Here is a 20,735-nt window from a genome sequence, read left to right on the forward strand (position 1 = left end):
TCCACGTAGCAAAAGGCTAAACGTGGGGAGCACTGCAAACAGAAAAGCACATAATTAAAGCAACATGAGTTATCAAAATGTTTTATCTCAACAAAGATTATTTTTTATCAAGCCGTAGCATCTTAGCAAACAAGTAAAATAAAACAGAGAAATACCTTTAAAGCACTCAAAAACTGATTCACTGCTCGCCCTGGATGATCGTCTCAAACTGTTCACCTCGTCAGTTTGGTTACAAGTGTTGTTACACTTGTAACCACACCCACCAATGATTTCACAGCGTGCTAACAGACCCTGGAGTACACATGCACTACATCACTGCACTGAGGTGAAAAGTTAAACCACTTCAGGACAGGAAAGATACAACGTTCAGTTACAGCATAGCTTATAGCCATATGAATGAATCGTTGATGACAATGTCCTGTATTAGAGAATTAACTACCACATACACATACAGAATTACAAACTTTAAGCCACTGAAACATAAAAATGTAGCAAATTGGCCTCTTTATTTGAGCACATTTATCCTTTTATATGTTATTTACCGCAATAGAGCAACATTAAAGTGTATTATGTAGGCCTAATAAGGAAATAAGGAACGTGAATTGCTTGTTAAAATAACTGAAGCAGTTTTTGTCAATCACAAGCATTAAACTAAATTACAGTATCACTTTTTATTTTAGCCCATGCACACAAAAGGGAAGACAAAAAAGAAAACATTTTAGCATTTCTTTTCATGGTAACAGTATTACAGGTTTTAGGCATAATTATGGCCAAGAATTGTATTATAACAAAAATGTTCATATCAGTTCACAGCAATGGTTGTTGATTCTTTTTAAGGACCAATTTAAATGACATTACCTTATAATAATATATATTATATTATTATTATATATTATAATAAAAGTATTTCAATGGTAATTTATTCAGCCCTCTGTTTTGCAGTCTGGCAAACACAGACTCTAAATCAGACACATTTGATTGGGACAGCTCTCAACCAATGAAATAGTTCCTATGCATTGAAACAATCCTCAAGTTTTGCTTGCACAGCCTAATATCTGCTCTGAAACCATGTGACAAGGCCATCACTGCTAAATGCCGTCAGTGCATCAAGGCTGTTTAGGGACAGACTGGAAGAGAAACTCGTGGCAGAACTTGCCCTCGCAGCCAACCGCAGCCCCAGAGCTAGACCCTGACAACATGACTGATGCTAGCTGGCAGCTGGCTACACACTCCTACTGTTAGAGGGGCAGAAAGATAGAGAGAGACAGCAGGGAGAGATGAATGATTCTGGTCAGTGTCAGAACAGGATTGATTTGGATCAGAACCAAAACCACTGATGGCTTATTGAGACATAGAGATGGATGGACCGACGGAGAAAGAATGACTAATGGATTTTAGATACCGGGTGTCAAGCTGCTGGTTGGCTTCTGCTGGACGAAGGAGGTCATTGAAAAGAAAAAAAGGGGGGGGTGGAGGGGGGCAAGGCATGATGGCTGGGTGGCTAAACGGCACACACACACACACACACACACCTTTAATCCTTGGCTGCCAGTCACATTTGGACCGGATGCTTTTTAAGCACTGCAATATAGTGCATAATTAATTAAGTATCATCACATACCATGTTTAGGATATTACATCATGTGCACAATAGAGAGGTTGGAGTGATGGTGTGTGAGAACAGAGAGTGATGTACACTCAAACTCCTGGTGCTGTAAGTACATGGTAGGTGCCTCATCCGGCCGCTCCACAGAGTATCCCAGCTATTGTCCAACTATTGTCCGTTCTGCATTGTGCTCTATAGCGGCCAAATGCCCAGAGCCACTGAACACAACACTAGACACAATGGACAGACACAGAGAGGAGCCGGGTCTTGGCAGAATGGAGCTGCACATACACAATAAGCACATACACACATACAGTATGCAAACACACAGACAGTACATATCACACACACACACACACTCCCACATGCACATTATATACACACACGTACACACATTTATGGGCATAAACACACACTCACAGCTGCTCAAAGGCACAAAGCTGGCATAACAATGGCAGGCAGAGAGGGCCAGACTCGTATACCAGCCCCTATGGGGTTGGAGGGGATACACAGATACTGCACAACATACGCACACACATTTCACAAAAAGATACAACACACTCGCACACAAAAACAAAAAAAAACAAGGGCCTACATCCTGAAGGCAGAGAGTAGAGAGACAGAGGGGCAGTCCACAGTCAGAGGATCACAATATAAAAGACAGGCACAAGAGAGGGGATGACAAAAATGATATCAGCTCCACTGAGGAAGAGCAGCAATGTCTAATGGGAGTGTTCTTCCTGTATGTTGTCTACTGTAGCTCAGACAGCATGAGGGGGGAAAAAAACCCACTGGTGTCAAGTTGTAGTCTCACGGGATGCGTCTGGCCGTCCTGTCTGATACAAAAGTTAAGGATAAGGCAAGTTGAGCATTTTCTGGTAGTGACAGACTATCTGCCTCTGTTTTACAGCAAAACCCTGAACAAAAACACAGCAGCAGTCGTCATCCAGCTGCAGTTAGCTATCATGGAGCTAAAAGTCCAAATGCTTTTGAAACGAACGCCTGCGTGGGAGAGAGTGGCCAGACTTGTTGACTGACACGGCCAAATGCAGAGAGGTTAATGCATGAGTAATACCGGCTTGCCGCTCCAGCAGGTAATCGCCCTATGTAGAGTGACTTTTATCACCACAGCTGGCATGCACAAACACATGTCACACTGGTTGGTTTGACTATTTGGCATCATCCAAAGTGGCACCAACAGCTTTTTAAATTGTTATCAGGGAGAGGATGTGCAGACGCATATCATGCTGTGACCAACTTGTGAGGTCTTGTTTGTTCTACGAGGCTTGGAAATTTGCTGATAATGGCGTGCGCGGCACTGTAATGTGAATTTAAGTGTCTCAACACAGGCTTGACGAATGAGAATACAAGATAAATCACTTAGTAAAGCTTGTCTTTCCTGCAGTGCATTGCAATACCATCAGTGTCACTACACATGACCAAACTGAGAAATTGTTATTGAATAATTAAAGTGGAACATGTAAGATTGAACTGAACAGCGTGACTGATGCATATTTGTGTGGCATCTGCAAGCAGAGGCGTGAGATCTGGTTTTTGTGTGTGTGTGTTTGTTTGTGTGCGACAGAGATGGTAGCCTATATGTACAGTATGTGTCTGCTCAGGTGTGTACTCATCAAGCGGAGTGGCAGTGCAAAAATGCGTGTCTATGTGAGGGGGAGCACTGAGACAGGAACACCAAAGGATCTGCTTTAAAATGCAAGAAAAGCAACACATGTTGAATTTTCAGCAGAGCATGTTGCCATACAAAAGGGAATTCACTGCAAAAGCACTGTAGCTGATTGAAGCATTAAAGGGAGAGTTGCTAATGCTAAAATACCTGTCGCCTCCACCTTTTTAGTCAGTTGTCATTCTATGTTTTCTCCCGTTCTTCTCGTGCGTTATTTTAAAACAGATGAACCAACAAAAATAAGTGCTGAAAACTGTCAAAACACATTTCTTGGAACGAGGAGTCGTTAACCTCTGGCAAACTCAACACTTTCTGCAGCTGCTTCACAGCAAAAGCCTTTTAATGGCTCACTGGAGGAATTTTAATTCTGAAGCAACTTAAAGGACTGTAAAATTCTTTTAAACTAAATGTATCGTTTTTTACAGTTCCAAAAACAGATGATCACAACATCAAAAATCTTCTATCTATCTCTCTCTCTCTCATGTGTATATACTATATATACTGTATATCTACATCAATCTGTCTCTCTCTCTCTCTACGTATATACAGTACACACACAACTCCTTTGATGTTGCCTACATGGCCACACATACAGGTCGTCAGGATGTCAGCCCAGCCTGATTGAGGTTTGGACCGATGCAGGACCACAGTGTAATGTGTCAGGATAGTGAACTTGGATGCTGCAAAAACAAAAAGAAAAAGTGATATGTTTTGTTCTCCTGCTGCCAAATGCCCCTACAAAGTAAAAGGCTTTCTTCATGGGGAAGTCATCAGAAAGTGAAGCAAGGCTCACTCTCTGTAACAAGTGATATTTGTTGGTATTAAACTTAACACCAGACAGTCATCAAACCACCAGTCTGCTGTGCGCACTTGTGAACATTTCATGTTTCCACTTCATCTACTGTATATCTGCTTGGAGAATTGGAGACACTTTCCCCACAGATAAAACAAACAAATTGCAAGACAACAAGCTTCAGGCCAGGGCTTCAAAAGATAGTGTGAGGATAGAAGTGTGTGTGTGTGTGTGTGTGTGTGACAGAGAGAGAGAGAGAGAGAGAGAGAGAGCTTACAGGAAGCACTAACCATCTTACTATTATCTACGTACTATGATTATATCCAGTAAATATCTGTGTGTGAGTGTGTTATTGTCTCTCTTATTATTACATGCATATCTCTCTGTGTGTCATCATTAGTGACCCTGCTACCTCTTGAAACTATTGTTTTAATTTGTTTCATGCAGGTTTTATCATCTCCTCTACCTGACATGTTCTAACTCATCTTTTTTTGCATCGCATATGAAACACAAACTAGTCTGCATTTTAACATAGAGGTGATATTGCAGGATCATCTTCAGTTTTCCTCCTTACCCTCCGTCTGCGTATCTGCTTACCAGTCTTTCTGCCTCTTTATCTGTCCTACTGTCTGTCTTTCTGCTCCTCTTTTCTCGGCGCCTGTCTGCCTGTTAGCGACAGCAGCTGTGCAGGGATACATCTAGCAGGAAATTCTCTGTCTTGACTAGCTGTCTTCTTGCTTGACAGCAGAGAAGCTGGGAGCTGCAGAATCAGGAAACAGCTTTTATCTTGTCTGTCTCCTGCCTTTTGCTCCCAACTCCCAACTCTACTTCTGAGACGAGACGCTGGGAGAGAGACGGAGAGACAAAGTGGGAATGGGGGCAGGCAGAGGATAAAAGCAGGACAGAGTGGGAAAATTATATTACACAGAGAGAAATAAAAGAAAGAGAAAGTGAGACGGAGCTGATGCCGGAGTCTCTCTAAGAAAGCTCTCTTTCTTCCTCCCTCCGTCTTTCTCTCACTCTGTTTTTCTGGCTGTTTTGATGTATTCAGACAAACCCACAGTGCTCCGATGGTGAAACAGGCGTGCAGACACAACACAACAGATGAAGAGTGTCAGCTGGTGGTTAGAGGCTCACACATGCTGCTTATCTCTCCCTTTCTCGCCCCAACTGCATTCGTACTCTCTCTCTTTCCACACAGTCTTTTGTCTTGCTCTCTTTCCCCCCTCTCTCTCTCCCTCCCTCTCTCTCTCTTTTTCTCCCTCCCTCCCTCCCTCCCTCCCAGCATAGCTGTTGGAGTGAACTTGAGATCAATCATCTCCCAAACATTTGATCGCCAACAGGAAATCGCCAGGCTGCATGTGTAGACTGCGCATCTAAACCATTAGCACAGAGCCACTCCTTGTTTCTATTCAGTCTGTAAGGAATCCCCATCCTGAGTGGTTTAGTAACACTTGAGTCATTTTTTTAATCATACCACCATAGAGCAGCGCCGGAACACATTTAAGAGCTTCTGTTGTGTTGCAAATGGTTGCACGAATGTATTCATCATTCATAGTAACAGTTCAGGGCAGGATATTACATATTGAACACATAGGAGACCAAATAAACAAGATGTTTGGCTCTTTGAAAACTATAGAAATTAGATTGATAATGCCCTAACACCTGACATTTAAAAATGTATAATTTCATACAGGCTGATTCCTCTATATTTTGGAGATTTTTAATGTCAGGAAATTATATTTTTGTAAAGTTCTTGTAGACTTTTTAAAGAGAAAATGATTTACCACATAAGTGTAATCTTTATTTGGAGATCATGTTTGATTGACCATCACCTCAGTGGGAAAAGTGACCCAGTTTCTCTCCGTTTTGTATTATCATATCTAAGAAACGGCATCTTCAATGAAAAATTGATTATAAACTTTTGACACCCAGATTGTAGGATGTATGGCATGGACTGCAAACTATAAAGGGCAACATATTCTATTGTTCTGCTACTGGCAAAAATAACATGGAAACAGAAACCAAACATGTTCCATACGGTATGTTGATTTTAGAGCTGCTCAAGGGCACCTACACCATAATCAACATGTGTAACTCTGCTCGTAAATGTGGACTGGAATAAGTACCACAGCATGTTGCTTGATGTAGGCGTACATTGCTGCATTCATGGCTGTTGAAAATAACATATAGTTATATGGAGCAGCAAAGACAGGCTCAAATGTAAAGCATCTGTAATCTACAGTCAGCACTTCTGTCAGACAGTCAGACACTTAATGGTTTTACTGCGCTCTGGTATAGCTGAAAATGGCTGCATTATTGTAGTCACTAGACAAACACACGCGCATTCACGCACACATGCGGGAACGCACACATGCACACAGTCAGTACAATAATGACCTTGACTAAGTACCTCTCCATATTGTAAGTGTCTTTTAGAGCACTCTGCTTTCCTATGCATTTGCCTCATCGGCCACATTCTCTCTGCACTGTCTTTCGCAGTGGCTTGTGTGTGTGAGTGTGTGTATGTATGTGTGTGTGTGTCCTATACAGTATGTATCCGCATGTTTACGTAAGAGCTTGATTTGTTTTATCAGCACACACATTTTGTTTAAGCAGGTTGGACCTCATTATTGATGCTGCTATTGAGCTGACTGTGAGTCCGGTGAAGCAATAAAGATTGACACATTCAAAAGATTATAAGGTAATTAAGTAATTTAATGGAAGGACAGAGTTATGAAGAAATTCTGTTCCACGACTGTTCAGCTACAAATCAGGCAATTTTCCATTTCCATTTCACCACACTGTGAACAGGCAATGTGAAAACATAGGTGGCCCTCAAACCACAGCTCAATAATCACAAGGTAGTAATTGGGCAATAGCTTGTCTTATAGATGGGTTTCATACAATATAATTGTGTAAAATTCATGAGTAAAAATGGAGAAAACATGTCAGCAATAGCATAATGAGCTAATAATAGGCTTACCTTCTCAGGTTCAGGCTCTTGATCAATGGTTATTGAGTTGAAAATCTTTTTTTATAAGTAATGATTGGCAGTGATTTGATTTCAGTCTAAATGTCTGTGGTTCAAGGTCCAACTTTCAGGAAAACTTGATAACTTTTCAAAGAAATACGAAGTTGATTTCTTCAGATTGATACATGATTGGTATTAGTGTTGTCAAATATGGATGTGTGTGGGTTTGCGTGTGTGTGTGTGTGTGTCCATCTGTGTATGTGCATGTGCATGTCAGCATGTGCTCTTTGTGCATCTGTTCATTTAATGTTCTCTCTCTCTCTCTGTTCGAGTGGGGGTGTGTGATTGTGCTGTTGTCTTCATGCGTGAGTGTGTGTGCGTGCACGCGCGTGTGTGTGTGTGTGTGTGTGTGACTATGCATTGGGGTCACCGGTAATTTGAAGTGTGAACGCTTGGTTTCTCCCCAGCATGATGATTTCCTCTGTCAGCAAACTGTGAGCTGGAAAATAGACCCGTATTATGATGAGATTAACTTTAACGGTCAAGGATTCCAGATCTTTCCAACAAAGTCACTGAAGATTAGAACGTTCAATGACGCTTTTCCGCGCTCTGCACTTGTGCAGTTTTCAGTTCAGTTGAACCCTATACTGTCTTGTTTGCTCTACTCAACTCTCCTTTCCTCTCCTCCCTCTCCCTAAAAGTTCAATACACAAACCACAGCCCAGTTTGTGCATGTGAGTGCAGTTTTTCAATTAATGAAATAATTTTGCTCACAACATAACAATTTTTGTCCCTTCCCTGTTTTCTTTCCTAATTCCTAGAGAGTGGTCATCTCCCCACTGTAGGAGGGACAATACATCCATGGAGCAAAATGGAGAGAGGAAAGAATACAAGTGAGGACGACATGTGGAAGCTGAAGAGAAACCGTCGTTTGTGAAGTCAGCTGTATGGGAACATTTTGGATTCGTCTTTGACAACAATAGTGAGGTAATGAAGGTTGTTAATAAGAATACCACCATCTGTAAGCATTGTTTGATACGTCATATATGCTAATGGTAACACATACATGATGGCTTATGATATAATGGGACATCTACACCGGTGCGCTGGAAAAGGGAAAGAGTCATATTATTATATTATTTTTTTGTTATTGATGTATGATTTTGACATTTGGTGAAAAAGCTTGAGCTGCGTTATACAGTGCTCTCCTAAACGCACCTCGCTAGCAAAGTAATCCCTGAGCTCGATGAACAGACAGGTGAGGAAATTGAGAACCAGCTGGCCAGAACCTCCTACACACCTCTCACCAGCGATTGTTGGGCCTCCGGGGCAACTGAGAGTTACCTGACCATGAATGTTCATTACATTTTGAACTGGGAGATGAAAAGTGCAGTGTTACAAACAACAGGCCCCTGTGCGAGAGCCATACAAGTACACACTTAGCTTATTAGTTGTTGAACGTGGCGAATAAGTGGAAGCTGGTTGAGCTGGATATCACAATAGCAGTCACACTACCAAAGATACTGTTGGGCTCGGGCCACAAATACACCACCATACCTCACCATACATTGCTAATAAAGGAAGAGATGCCAGACCTATAAGACATACGCCAGTCATGATGTCATTGTGGAGCCACAGCCCGCTGTCTCCTCTGGCTTAATGGACAAGGCTGTAAAGAAGTCTGTCAAGGACATTGATGTATACACCGGCAGTGAACTGAAACTGGCAGAGGAACTCATTCAGCTACTCAAACCAATGAAAACAGTAACAGTCCTTACGAGCACTGAGACACCACGCTCTGTTTCAATGACTGAAGAAAGTGCTGCTCACATCTATGGCACCAAGACATGAGGACGGTGCCACCATCAAAGACAAAGGCAACCATCATCCAAGACCTGGGAGGAAGCAGATCCTGATCTTAAAGACTATCTCTAGAGAGCTACAGCCCTTGATCCAAGGTTTAAATTGCTGCCGTTCCAGGAGGAAGCTTCTTGTCTCCAAGTCTACAGGGATTGCACCATAAAAATTCAGAGGCATGAACAGCAGGTATTGTTTATCATTTTTTATTTTTATGTTTACTAGATGGCTGTTATTTATTTTTACAGTTGCTATTGTTTATAATAATTCATGTCAAGCCTTTTTCCCTGGTGTTAATTGAAAAATAATAAATTGTGTGTCATTTATTCTTTCTCTCAGGGTCAAAGCTGTGAAGCAGCGTAAACTGAGCCAGCCACAAAACTGCAGAAGGATTTCCTCAGCACCTCCCCAGAAGAAGACAGCTATGCTCCTGACAAAAGTCTTTTCCCAAAGCATTAAGCAAGAGGTCGGCGGACAGCATTAATGTGGATAGTGATCTATTCCACATGGAGGGAGGCAAATGAGAGCAGATAGATATTATAGATATTTCATGTTGAAAAAACGTGTAACTCTCTGTGTCCCTCTAATATCTGTACCACAAAAATAAAGCCATTACAGACTGAATTTCAAAATGTCCACTTGTTGAGTTCATATCAAACATCTGGATGTAAGAATGTTTTCCCTGCAGTCAAAACAAAACACAGAGAGAACATTGGAGATGGTGACCTTTTCCTTCTCCCTAGTGTACTACATAATTGTACCAAACTGACACGGCAATGTAAACCTAACCGGCCTTTTTGAACTGTTGCACTGAAACAGGTGTCCATTAAACTGTTGTCATATATTTACTTACTCCATTGGGTTGCACTTGTGTGATAGTTAACACGAACGTGAAACACATTATAGCACATTATATTATAGACTGATATGCTGTGCTGTAATGTGATGTTTAGTGGTTATTTACTTGTTACAATTTTCACTCAACAAGTTAAGCTACCTAAATCCTTTTGTAACAGTTGTAATCCCTAGTTGTGGGGAATCTCTTTTTCAGCAATATGATGGGTTGTTAAATATGGGTTCTCCAGTCTGAAAAGAAATATACAGCGTCATTGTTTAGTTTCATATGTAATGTGTTCTTTAGAAAAAAAAACTCCTAAAATTGAGTGTAATTTAAGTCTCCACTGTATGAGAATGAGAGGTTACCTGCATAATGTAAAGACAAAATTTTAATAATTGAACATCCACATATCCTCAGTCTGCTCACTCAATTAAAGATCTAAAATGTCAATTTCTTCAACATTTATTCTAACAACCCTGATATCAAAGTAAGCCTTAAAGTACGGGAATATGGACACAGGTAGAGGGTTTCATCTTATTATGAGCGGGAAAAAAGGAAAAGAGCTGTATTTGTCTTTTCTTTGCCGATACAGTAGATAAGGAAGATTAAAGACATCTTGTCCTGACAACTCAGGAAAAAAGAAAAAAGAACGAGAGAACAATCTGACAAGAGTTAACAAAACCCATCGCAGGAAAGAAGAGCTTCAAACAGAATCAAAACCTGCAGACGATGAAGGAGAGATGCAAACGCATCACCCCAGGCTGTGTCTGTCTGTCTCTCTGCCTGCCTGTCTCTCTCTCTTTGTCTTCATACCTGACTGTCTGTCAGTCTGTCTACCTGTCACTCCTCCATCTGTCTGTTTTATTAAGTGGCATCGATCCTTCATCACTGCTGCTGCAGCAACTGCAGCCAATTCTTACTCTCATGTTGCAAATTGCAGATCAGCTGTCAAGATGTCATTAAAAACCTGTTTCCCATTCAGCTGCTCCATATGATTCCACAAACACCACAACTCCCATATCTCTGCTGCAAACAACATAATAAAGTAAAAATATCTTTAAAAAAGGACTTTGACATTGGATCAGATGTAACAACTGTAAGGTTTGATTAGCATCGGTGTGTGTGTCTGCGCACATAGGTGTGTTTGTGTTTGTGTAACTGACAGTTTGCTGGCGGACAAGCTGTCACAGCTCTCTGCTCTGCTGTTCCCTATGGACTGATTATTATAGAGCTGTTATCTTCCTCTCTCCCTCTCTCTGTAACACACACACACACACACATTTGCACGCACACACATCATTGTGACTATGATACTGACTGCTCTGTAATACTGTACATCACACTCAGAGCTCTGTCATCACAACAACTTTAATTACAACTTCGGAGAAGTGAGTATGTGAGTGTCTTAGTGAGTGAGTGTGTGCGTCTGTGCTTGTGCTTGTGCGTGTGTCCGCGCTGTGATTTTCCATCCAGTCTAATCAAACTTGGAGTAATCAAGTCTGTTGCTGACAGAGAAGATGCAAACTTCACTTTTCTATAAGCATCTGATAGAGGCATCTAATCAGGATGTCCACATCTTGTTTCATAATGTTTTCTACAAAGCCCATATCGTGTTTTTTATAGCACTCTGCCAACAGCTTTTCTTTAAAGCTCCAATCCAGAATGTATAGTAGCAAATGCATGTAGTACATTTATGTTATGAAGACACTTATAATCATATAACTATGTAACATATTTACCATAATAATAGTTATATTTGCTCATTGGAGCCTTTTCACAGCACTGCAGTGTTAGAGACTCTAATGAACGACTCAGTTGAATTGGTGAGTAACAGCCACTGCTCACTAACAGGCACACCTGAGTCATACATACCTGTAATTAACTGTATAGGCTGCAGCTGTGTTCATGCAGCTGTGACAGTGTTTGTGAAAAGATTCTGTTGAATGTGTAGAAAAACAGAAATATTGATGTTGTTTTCAGTGAATGAGCAGAGAGCACAGGTTCATGGAGGTGTCTTTTTTTCTGGTTGACTCCCTGGGAGGTTCACAGTTCAGCTGGCTGAGATAAAGTGAGTGTCCGTCCTGTCCTGTAGGGTGCAAGACTTAAAATGTGAGGTCGCAGGATACCGCGCCGCAGGGCTTAAAGCTCGCTAGACTGAGGCTATAAGCAAATTAGCTAAAGCATTCACCAGTCTGGTGACAGAGGGATTTCTTGCAGGTCTAGTAAGTAATAGGTAGTTAAATACATTTCTAACTGCTAGCTAGCCAGGAACATGTTAGCTTCTTTTTTTCTGTGTGCTGGGGCGCGAGTTATTGTAAAGCTAAAGGTATTTTTTTTCTAACTTACCATTATTTTCAAATTTTGCTGTTAATAGATGTGTCTTATTGTTTGGCGTAGAGATAATTTTTGTACCAAGCCAAATGTAAACTTCTCCGGTCCTGGTAGTGATAGCTAATTTGTATCATCAGATATGGTTGGCTATTAATAACAACCTATTAGCGCCATGCTTCCAAGGGCTTACTTCAATGAGACAAATACTCAAAGATATTCTATGATTTAATTATCAATTAGCGTCAGATGCAGCCAGTTATATGTTTGGGTCGCTCACAAACAAAAGATGAAAGACACTAACTGCAATAGCAATAAAAGGTTTGCTGTAATTAGCTATGTTTTGATGTAAACAGCAGAACATAATGAGCACATACATGAACAGTAGAGGTGTAAATTATAGTTTGGGAGGTTTCTGTGGATGTTTGAATCATTTTGAACTGAAACATTTGGATGTAAGCTGTCACCTTGTCACCCTAACCATGAACAGCTAAAATAGTACATAAACATTGTGGCCACTGTGCAACACATTAGTTGCGACACAGTAGTAAAGAAAAAGTGTAATTTAAAAGTTTCCATTAACCTGGAACATACATAGATGTTATGTTGAATTATTACACCAGTCTTTTGCCATAAATGTTGTAAAACACCTCTTGTCTGAGGTAATGTTTGAAATGCACTGTCAATCAGATTACCAGTTTTGCCCTTTAAAAATACCTCACATCTTCTCTTGCCTTGTTCTGTCTCCAACATCAGAATCAAGAGCAGAGCCTTGCATGTTGCGCTACAGTATGTGTCTGTAATTCCCACTGACAACTGTGTTAATGGATGACAATAGCAGAGAGGAGAGCGCCATATGTCTGAGCCTGGGGCAGCACGGAGAATGGCAGGGCACACAAAGACGAACAGAGAGAGGGGGGGAACGAATGAGGAGGAGTTGAGATGGAAGGAAGAGGAGGAATGAGAAAGAGGGTTGAGGGTAAGAAAGGGAGAAATAGGGACCCAAGGCAAATAGGGAGGAAAGGGAGGAGAGAAAGCAGGGGGGAGGGTGTACAAGAGTTGAAGGGGGAACACTAGGTCAGGAAAGATGGGAAACGTTGGGGAACAGAGGGAGTGAGAGAGTAGAGACTGGTGAATAAAAGACAGAAGCAAAAGACGTGGAGAAAAAGTGGAAACGAGATGAGAAGAAGGAGGGAATGAAGGGAGGAAAATGGGAGAGGAAGAGAAGAGGAGTTTTGGAGTTAAGAGACAGGAAAGGGTTTTCTTCCTTTTCACCCTGTACACTTTTGATCATTCTTCCTTCTCATCCATACCCTCTCCCTCCCTCCTTCCTCTTCATCTGCATCTAAATATCAGCAATCAGACTGAGATTATTTCCGTTCTGGCCAGAGGTTTTTAATTAGTTGATTGTTGGACCAAATGTGCTTCCTGACTTGACTGAATTCACAGAGTGCTAGTGCAGCCGCTGACTTGTAAATATTGCTGCTTCCATGATTTTTTGCACACAGTCTTTTTATATTACGTTATCAAACAGCTTTACTAACCATTTTTTGGTTGTATCATTTATTAATTTCATATAGTGTAGTTTCTATTTTCTTCCCGTTTAGTTGATCTTTTAGTTAATGTTTACCGTGTGTATTTTGACTATCATTTTTGAGCTTGTATTATGTATTATGCAACGTCTTCATACTGGTTGCCAGTTTTAGTGTTTTAAAATTCACCTCTAGCCCCGTTTGGCAACTGACTCTTTTTTTTTTATTATTGTTGTTTTATTTAATTTATATTGGTCGTTTTTTAAAGTTTACCGTTATCTAAAACTTTAGTGAATTTGGGTAGTAAGAATGATTTAGTGGGGGTTCTAGTTTATATTATGTATTAAATTCGAACTGGCCATAAAAGTGGGCCAAACTAACACTATGTTTGTTTCAGCTGTAGGCATTGACTGTTCTATAACAAAGAATATTCATGATTCGTTTGCTGTGGATAAAATTAGCCTGCATCTGAACATCTTTGAATTTGATTCTCAGTATGTATCGTATGATCTGGCATCACAGATGATAGAAACACACTCTAAAATAAAATCTGAATAAAGTCTTAAAACTCTCAAAGTCAAAACTGTCTTGATATTTGAATTCAAGTGCTGATAAGATGGCCCTATTCTGAATAACTATGGATTACAGTTTTGGTGATGTCGGTCTGTAATGGCTTCTGATCAGAAGCACATCTCATCTCAGTTGCCAGAGCTCTACTTGTAGTGTTCATGAAATCTCAACTTTTCTCTCTTCGTCCCATCTCCTTTCATGTCTCTCCTTTCATCTTCCCATCTCCTCCTCTTTCAACTTCCTGTGTTAGTCTTGTCCTGCTGCATCCAGCCGCACACAAACTCTCACATTCACATACACTCATCTTTATCTACTCGCATACTTTACAGCTCCAAATTGTGGAGTTAAATGATCCATTAACAGGAAGCAGAGGGAGAGAGCCCACATGTCAGATATCAGACAGGGCAGCTTGAGAGAAGTGAAGGGGACAAAGGAGGAGAGGAGGGGTGGAGAAGAGGAGAGGAGGGGACATCTTATTGAAATGGAAATAGAACAGGCCAATTAAAACATTTCACTGGGAGCTTGTTTGCATCTCCAGCTCAGCTCTCACAGATTATATATACAGCACATTATGGAGTAATGAATATGAATAAATTGAACTCCTCAATTATCACACCACCACTGGGTCTCAATTAATATACTCTATTTCTCAATCATAATCTAAATAAATATACTATATTGCCCATTCATAATCTGGAAGCATTCACCTTTAAATAACACCACACTGAGACTGAAAATTGATCCTGTTTCATTTAGCACTATTTTAGTAGCCTACATTATACAGGCTTGTTGGTTATAATTCAAACAGTCAAGACTTATTCCTTGTAAAAGAATAAGAGTCAGTAATAAGTAGCCCGTTAAATACATATCCCACATTTCTGTAGTGTTAATGATTAAACCTCTCATTTGTAATATATGTAAATACACCTTTGGAATCATTACAGTCTGGTAGTGAATCTAAATAATGACTGTGACCTCTGAATGCCTCAATTATTTTATACACCTGGGACTTGACAATACTCTAACAGTAACCAACAGCCAGTTGCTTGTTAATTACTGCCAGAGCTGAAAGGGCTTTCTCTAGCTGGAGCAGACAGTGTTTGTATGCAACCAACCAGGCATTTTTCTACTCTAGTTTAAATCTGGCAAATGTGATTGGTAACATTTTGAATCCACAGTTCACTTCAGGCTACACTTAAGCTTTCTGCTGCTAAATGTATTGTCCTTCTCAATCAAATCACATGAAAAGCCTGAATAAATCTCACAGATAATGAAATGATGAATCAATCGATGCCAGGCAAATCGATTCTTGTACAGTATCACCCTCCACTTTATAAGCGCATAAGTCACACACAGGTCACACACTGTGACAAGCGCAGCCCCTCCGACGAGCGATGAATACACCAAAAACGGGATTTCCACTTGCCGAAAATGGGGTTAACATGGGGCCGTGGGCCTGATTAGAAACTTCTCCGCTGTTATTGCCGCGTTGGTCACTGGCAGCTGTGCTGTGGCCATAGATGCCATAGCACAGCCCCATAATAATGCTGTGTGACGATGCTGCGTAAGAAAATACAATAAAAAAAAGTCGTGGCCTGGGGTTGGTTGGTTTACGGCCAGCCAACTCTGAAAAGAGTGAAGATACAATAGGCTACTTTAACAATGCAAGGGCAGCAAATAGCTCACTTGATAGAGTAGCCCACTGCAACCAGAGGCACTGTTGCTGTCTGGGTTCGAATCCACACAACAGAAAATAATTCTGGTGGTCAATGCATTTTCTTTTCTCATCATCATTGAATGATCAATGTTGTACATACAGTATATATACAGTATAATGGGCTATAGTGTGTGTTTGTGTAATGTGTAGCCTCTGTCAAAAATGCCAAAAGAGACTCTTTTTGGTGTGGTGCAGCAGGATCGGTACCACGGCTCCCACACTCCACGTTGTAATAGCGCAGAAATCTTCTAGGGGGTGATAGAAGTTACGCACTATAGCTTTAATATGTTTCAAACATATAGGCTATACGATGCGCACTGTTTTAATATCTCGCTTAGTGTAATATTGATTTGCCTTACTGAATATGTGAGCGCTGATCGCTACAGTAAGAAGACTCTTAACATTTCCTTCTTAGTGAAAGATCTTTTTAAGCAAAGAGCGACTCTGGGAAACACGTCCTTCTTTCACAGCGTTCTTAAGGGCGTTCCTAAGAAGCTCTTAGTGCTAAGAGCTTCCCAATGAATCTGGGAAACGCGGCCAATAGTAGTTTACCTCAGAGATACAATGAGTACCATAGGGTTAAAGTATCCCCATTATGAGAGGTGTTAACACAGTACCTCCTTCCACCTATATTAGTTCAGCAGGAGACAAAATGTATATGTAGTACATAAGCAGTGTTATTTTAAGCCTAAGTAATGATAGCCCCCTCAGTCTTATATACATAGACTCTGTATTTTATTTATTCTCACTAATCCCTGTATCAGTTTCTTTTAACCATGAGCTAAGTTGAGAACATATAATCTAATTTCATAGAATTAGCTGAATTCATTTTTTGTAGAGCAAAGGCTGAATGGTTTTTAAAACATACACTCAATAGATAAGGAAAGGCAATTTCCAAAAATCTAAGAAGAATTAAAAAGGTAACATTAGAGAAATGAGCATGTCATATCAGTTCATTGCAGCCTAAACTTTTTTCAGTATTAATGTAATGGTAAGATAAAAAGTCAATTTTTCACACACATTTGATCTGACCTGTTTGGATTGTGTTTAGCTGGTTATTTACAAAAGATATCAAAATTCTCACACTGTAACATACACATGTACAGAATCGTATCTTATGAAAGTTATGTGGTGTGTCTCCTGCGAGGGGGATTTGCATCACTGGTGCTAAACCTAGCAGGGGTCAATTGTAACTTGCACACTGTTAGGGGCTGATCATAGTGCACAGGTGGAGCATAGAGAGGCTGAGACAACATACAGAAAATTATTTAATTATCCAAATTATTAAATGTATAATAATATTTCAGATGTCTGCCCCGATTCAACCTGACAGTGTTAGTTCCCTCCTAAAAATGTCCACCTGTTCTCAGTGCTCAGAAAATATACTTTTTTCTCCTGTGCTCCTGTGTTACCTGACCCTTTGAAACCACGATTTTCATGACTCCAGACTTGAGCCTAAAGCTTTATGTTATGCAGCAGTATATGCACAAAAGCAACCAGAGATCTCTTCTCGCCCGCAGATTCTGCCAGAAGCTCGGCCTTTGAATCAGATGGTCATCGCATCTTTCCAAAGAAAAGGGCGCCCGTTGGGTGAGTGTGTGAGACGGTCCAATATTTCACTAACTAGAGGAGACATTTGGAAAGGGCTGTGCCCCTGAGTTTGTCTGAACTGCTCGACAAAGATGCTTCTTGTGTTAGCAGGATACGCGGCTGTCTGCCAGTGAGAATTTATACAAGGGATATTTACTCCGACTCATTGACTCACATTTTGCACCATGAGTGAGAGAAGTGTGGAAGGTAACTAATACATTTTAATCAAGTACAGCACTTGCCTTTACCTATATTTTTTTCTTTTTATGCTACGCACTATTATTCTATACACTACAGTTTAGGGAAATATTGAACTTAAAACCCAAGTACGTATACACTACTCACAAAAAGTTAATTTGACCTCCTCTAAACTTTGAGTTTAGAGAAGTTTCAGTACTTATAACATAATATGCTGTTCTCTAATAACTGCAAAAATCACAAAGTGTCTGATCCAAGAATCAACCACTTGAAGGACAATTCTGGGCAAATTCAACCTGGGGCTATAGTTTCCTAATATTTTAGGTCTAAAAGAAGGATTCTGAAGATTTTCATTTTAATTGCTCCTGTTATGCAGTAGTTCTGTCTGTCCCTGCATCGCCACGGCAGCGAATACTGAGAGCAGATCGATCTTATGGTGACACTGTTTAGGTTGTTTACATCCCTCAAAGCCGCAATTTTTTTCCACAGACAGCGTCAGATGTTCATTCAAACATACGCCGAGGGGGGGCGGTGCGTGGCGCAGTGGTTAGAGCGGCCGCCCCATGTAGAGGCTACAGTCCTCAACGCAGGCGTCCCCGGTTCGAGTCCCGTGTCGGGCAGACCTTTCCTGCGTGTCATTCCCCCTCTATCTGCCTCCCCCTTTCCTGTCTATCTCACTGTGCTATGCAAAAAAGGCCAAAAAAATATACTTAAAAAAAAAAAAAAACATACGCCGAGGGGTTTGTTTACTTCAAGCAAACGGAGCTTAATACAAAGTCTCGTCCAAGAGTCAAGTTGACATGCTCAGTATGTTTATAGGTAAAATAAACAATATCCAGACTTCCTCTGACTGCGGGAGACAACCTGTAAACATAGTCAAAGATGGTTATAGAGTATCTTTGACATACTGTAGTCAACTTGACTCTCGCGCAAGATTTCGCGAGTTCACGTGGGACTTTGCGAGTTCACATGGGACTTTGCAAGACTTTGTATTAAGCTCTGTTTACTAACATGTCCCCTTACTAAACTAGTATTTAACTGTGCACTGTATAAAGCAGTTAAATCAAGCTGCACCTTTAGCAGCTACAAACACTGACACATAAGTAATAACAATCTAATAATGTCCTGAGTGAGAATATATCAGTCATAGGGGGGACTTAACTGTAGAACAAGTACTTTTGATACTTCTAAATGAGGTGCATTGTGTGGACCTAAAAGATGTTAATATTTATTCCACTTCTGTGTAAAATTATATTATAAATAAAATCACAACAGATCAGTGCACTGTGATTGGATAGAAAGGTTTTTGTTCTCTGTTGGTGCATATTTCTGTGCCTCGCTTGCACCTTTAAAACAGTTTAAACATGGGATGGATGGTGTGATGGGTCAGTGGTTTGTGCTGTCACTTGTCAGTCTACTCTTTAGGAACTTTCTGTGTGGACTTTAACATTTTCTCATAGTGGTTGTTTTGGTGTCCTCTTATTTTTCTTAGTTTTTACTTCTTTCTTTGGGTGTTTTGAGTGTTAGCTGACTGACTGACTGACTGACTGACTGACTGACTGACTGACTGACTGACTGACTGACTGACTGACTGACTGACTGACTGACAGACAGACTGTCTAATGTAAATCCTACCAGCCCCAAGCAACTTTGCATGTAAATAATAGCAGGGTGGATTTATATATATCTTTATCCCAATGCAACAGGTTATGAAAAAAAAATAAACATGTGCATGCACTCCTGAATTCTTCTTTATGTGCTAAATGTTGACCGGGTGGGTGGCATAATGAGGTATAAACCATGCATGTGTTCAGCGTCTACATGTATCCAGATGTTGTGTATGAGGCCCACTGCCCATGTTCAAATTTACAATGTCCTTAGAACTACTTTATTAAAAGGTTATGAATGTGCTATATAACATTTAGTAGAGAAAACGCACATATACTGGCACACAGTTTGCCTTCTGTGTGCTAGATTTTAAAATAGGAAAATAAACCTTGTTAGTACTGTTAGCTGTGTTAATTGAAAATTATGCCTAACATTTACTGTGACAACTTATTTGGGGCTGCTGGGGAGCCATAAATTGGCCAAATAAACATGTCATGAAAATGTATGTAATGGCAGCTAAACTGACTTAGTCCTAGAGAAAATAATGCAGCCATGAGTTTCTGGTTGTGCTGAGACCTCTGCTCTCTGTCTCCCACTCTGACAGCCTCTTAGATGAATGCTCTCTGCTTTCTGGAGCTGACTTTGTTGTTTTCCCAGGCAGCCATGTGCAACTAGGCTAATGAGTACATTTAGCTGGAAAATGCTGAGGTAACACTTTCATCACTTTGTGTGCGAGAGACTGTGTGTGCACACCCAGCCATGGCTTTGTGTACGCGTATGTGTGTCTATATCATCTGTTTATTAAGGTCACAGGGAGAGATTGAAGTTTGAGCTGAAAAAAACTAATTAGAGACACATCCTGCTCCTTGCATCACACCTTTCTACTCACAACCATCTCTTCCTCCATTCATTCCTCTGTTTCTATCTCACCCCTCTCCCCCTTTATCTCGCTCTCTGTCTAACCTTTCCTCTGTCGCTTTCTGGCTGCCTCCCACATTCCTCTGTTCCATTGTCTCTCCTCCACCCTCCCTTACCCCTTTTCATGTGTCACTGAATTTTACTCCTCGATTAAACTTTCTTTTCACTGTATTTACCTCATACCTTTGTCTAATTGCATGTGTTTCAGATGGAAAATTGAAATAGGCTAAAGTGAATCGAGGAAGGATGGTACATAAGGGGAGTGATGATGACTTTCAGCCATTTTGAAAGACCGATGTCATTGCTCGGGTTGTTGTCGTGTGATAGTCTGTCCACGGTTCTCAGTAGTTTTGAAATTCACATAACTGTTGGCAAACAAATGTTCTGTTTTTGCACTCAAAAGTTAAATGTTCCTGTTGTCGGCTGAATCAAAATTGGACACACAATCAATCTGCATCTACTCTTCTTGTACAATAAAATCTATATGTTTATCACAGCAGTTGAGTACTGGTTGTGTTA

At 40.6% G+C, this 20,735-nt stretch overlaps 1 long non-coding RNA gene across 1 annotated transcript in view; it reads left to right on the forward strand.

Moving 5' to 3' along the window:
- Positions 1–20,735, forward strand: part of LOC146972206 (uncharacterized) — a 110,041-nt gene that overhangs the window by 24,359 nt on the left and 64,947 nt on the right. Inside the window, exon 2 of the long non-coding RNA XR_015037854.1 lies at positions 17,423–17,498. This is a non-coding gene — a long non-coding RNA (uncharacterized LOC146972206). The remainder of the gene's footprint in view (positions 1–17,422; positions 17,499–20,735) is intronic.

Source organism: Trachurus japonicus, chromosome 16 (assembly GCF_045865225.1).
Source record: "Trachurus japonicus isolate A0001 chromosome 16, Traja_1.0".
In the NCBI taxonomy this organism is placed as follows: Eukaryota; Metazoa; Chordata; class Actinopteri; order Carangiformes; family Carangidae; genus Trachurus; species Trachurus japonicus.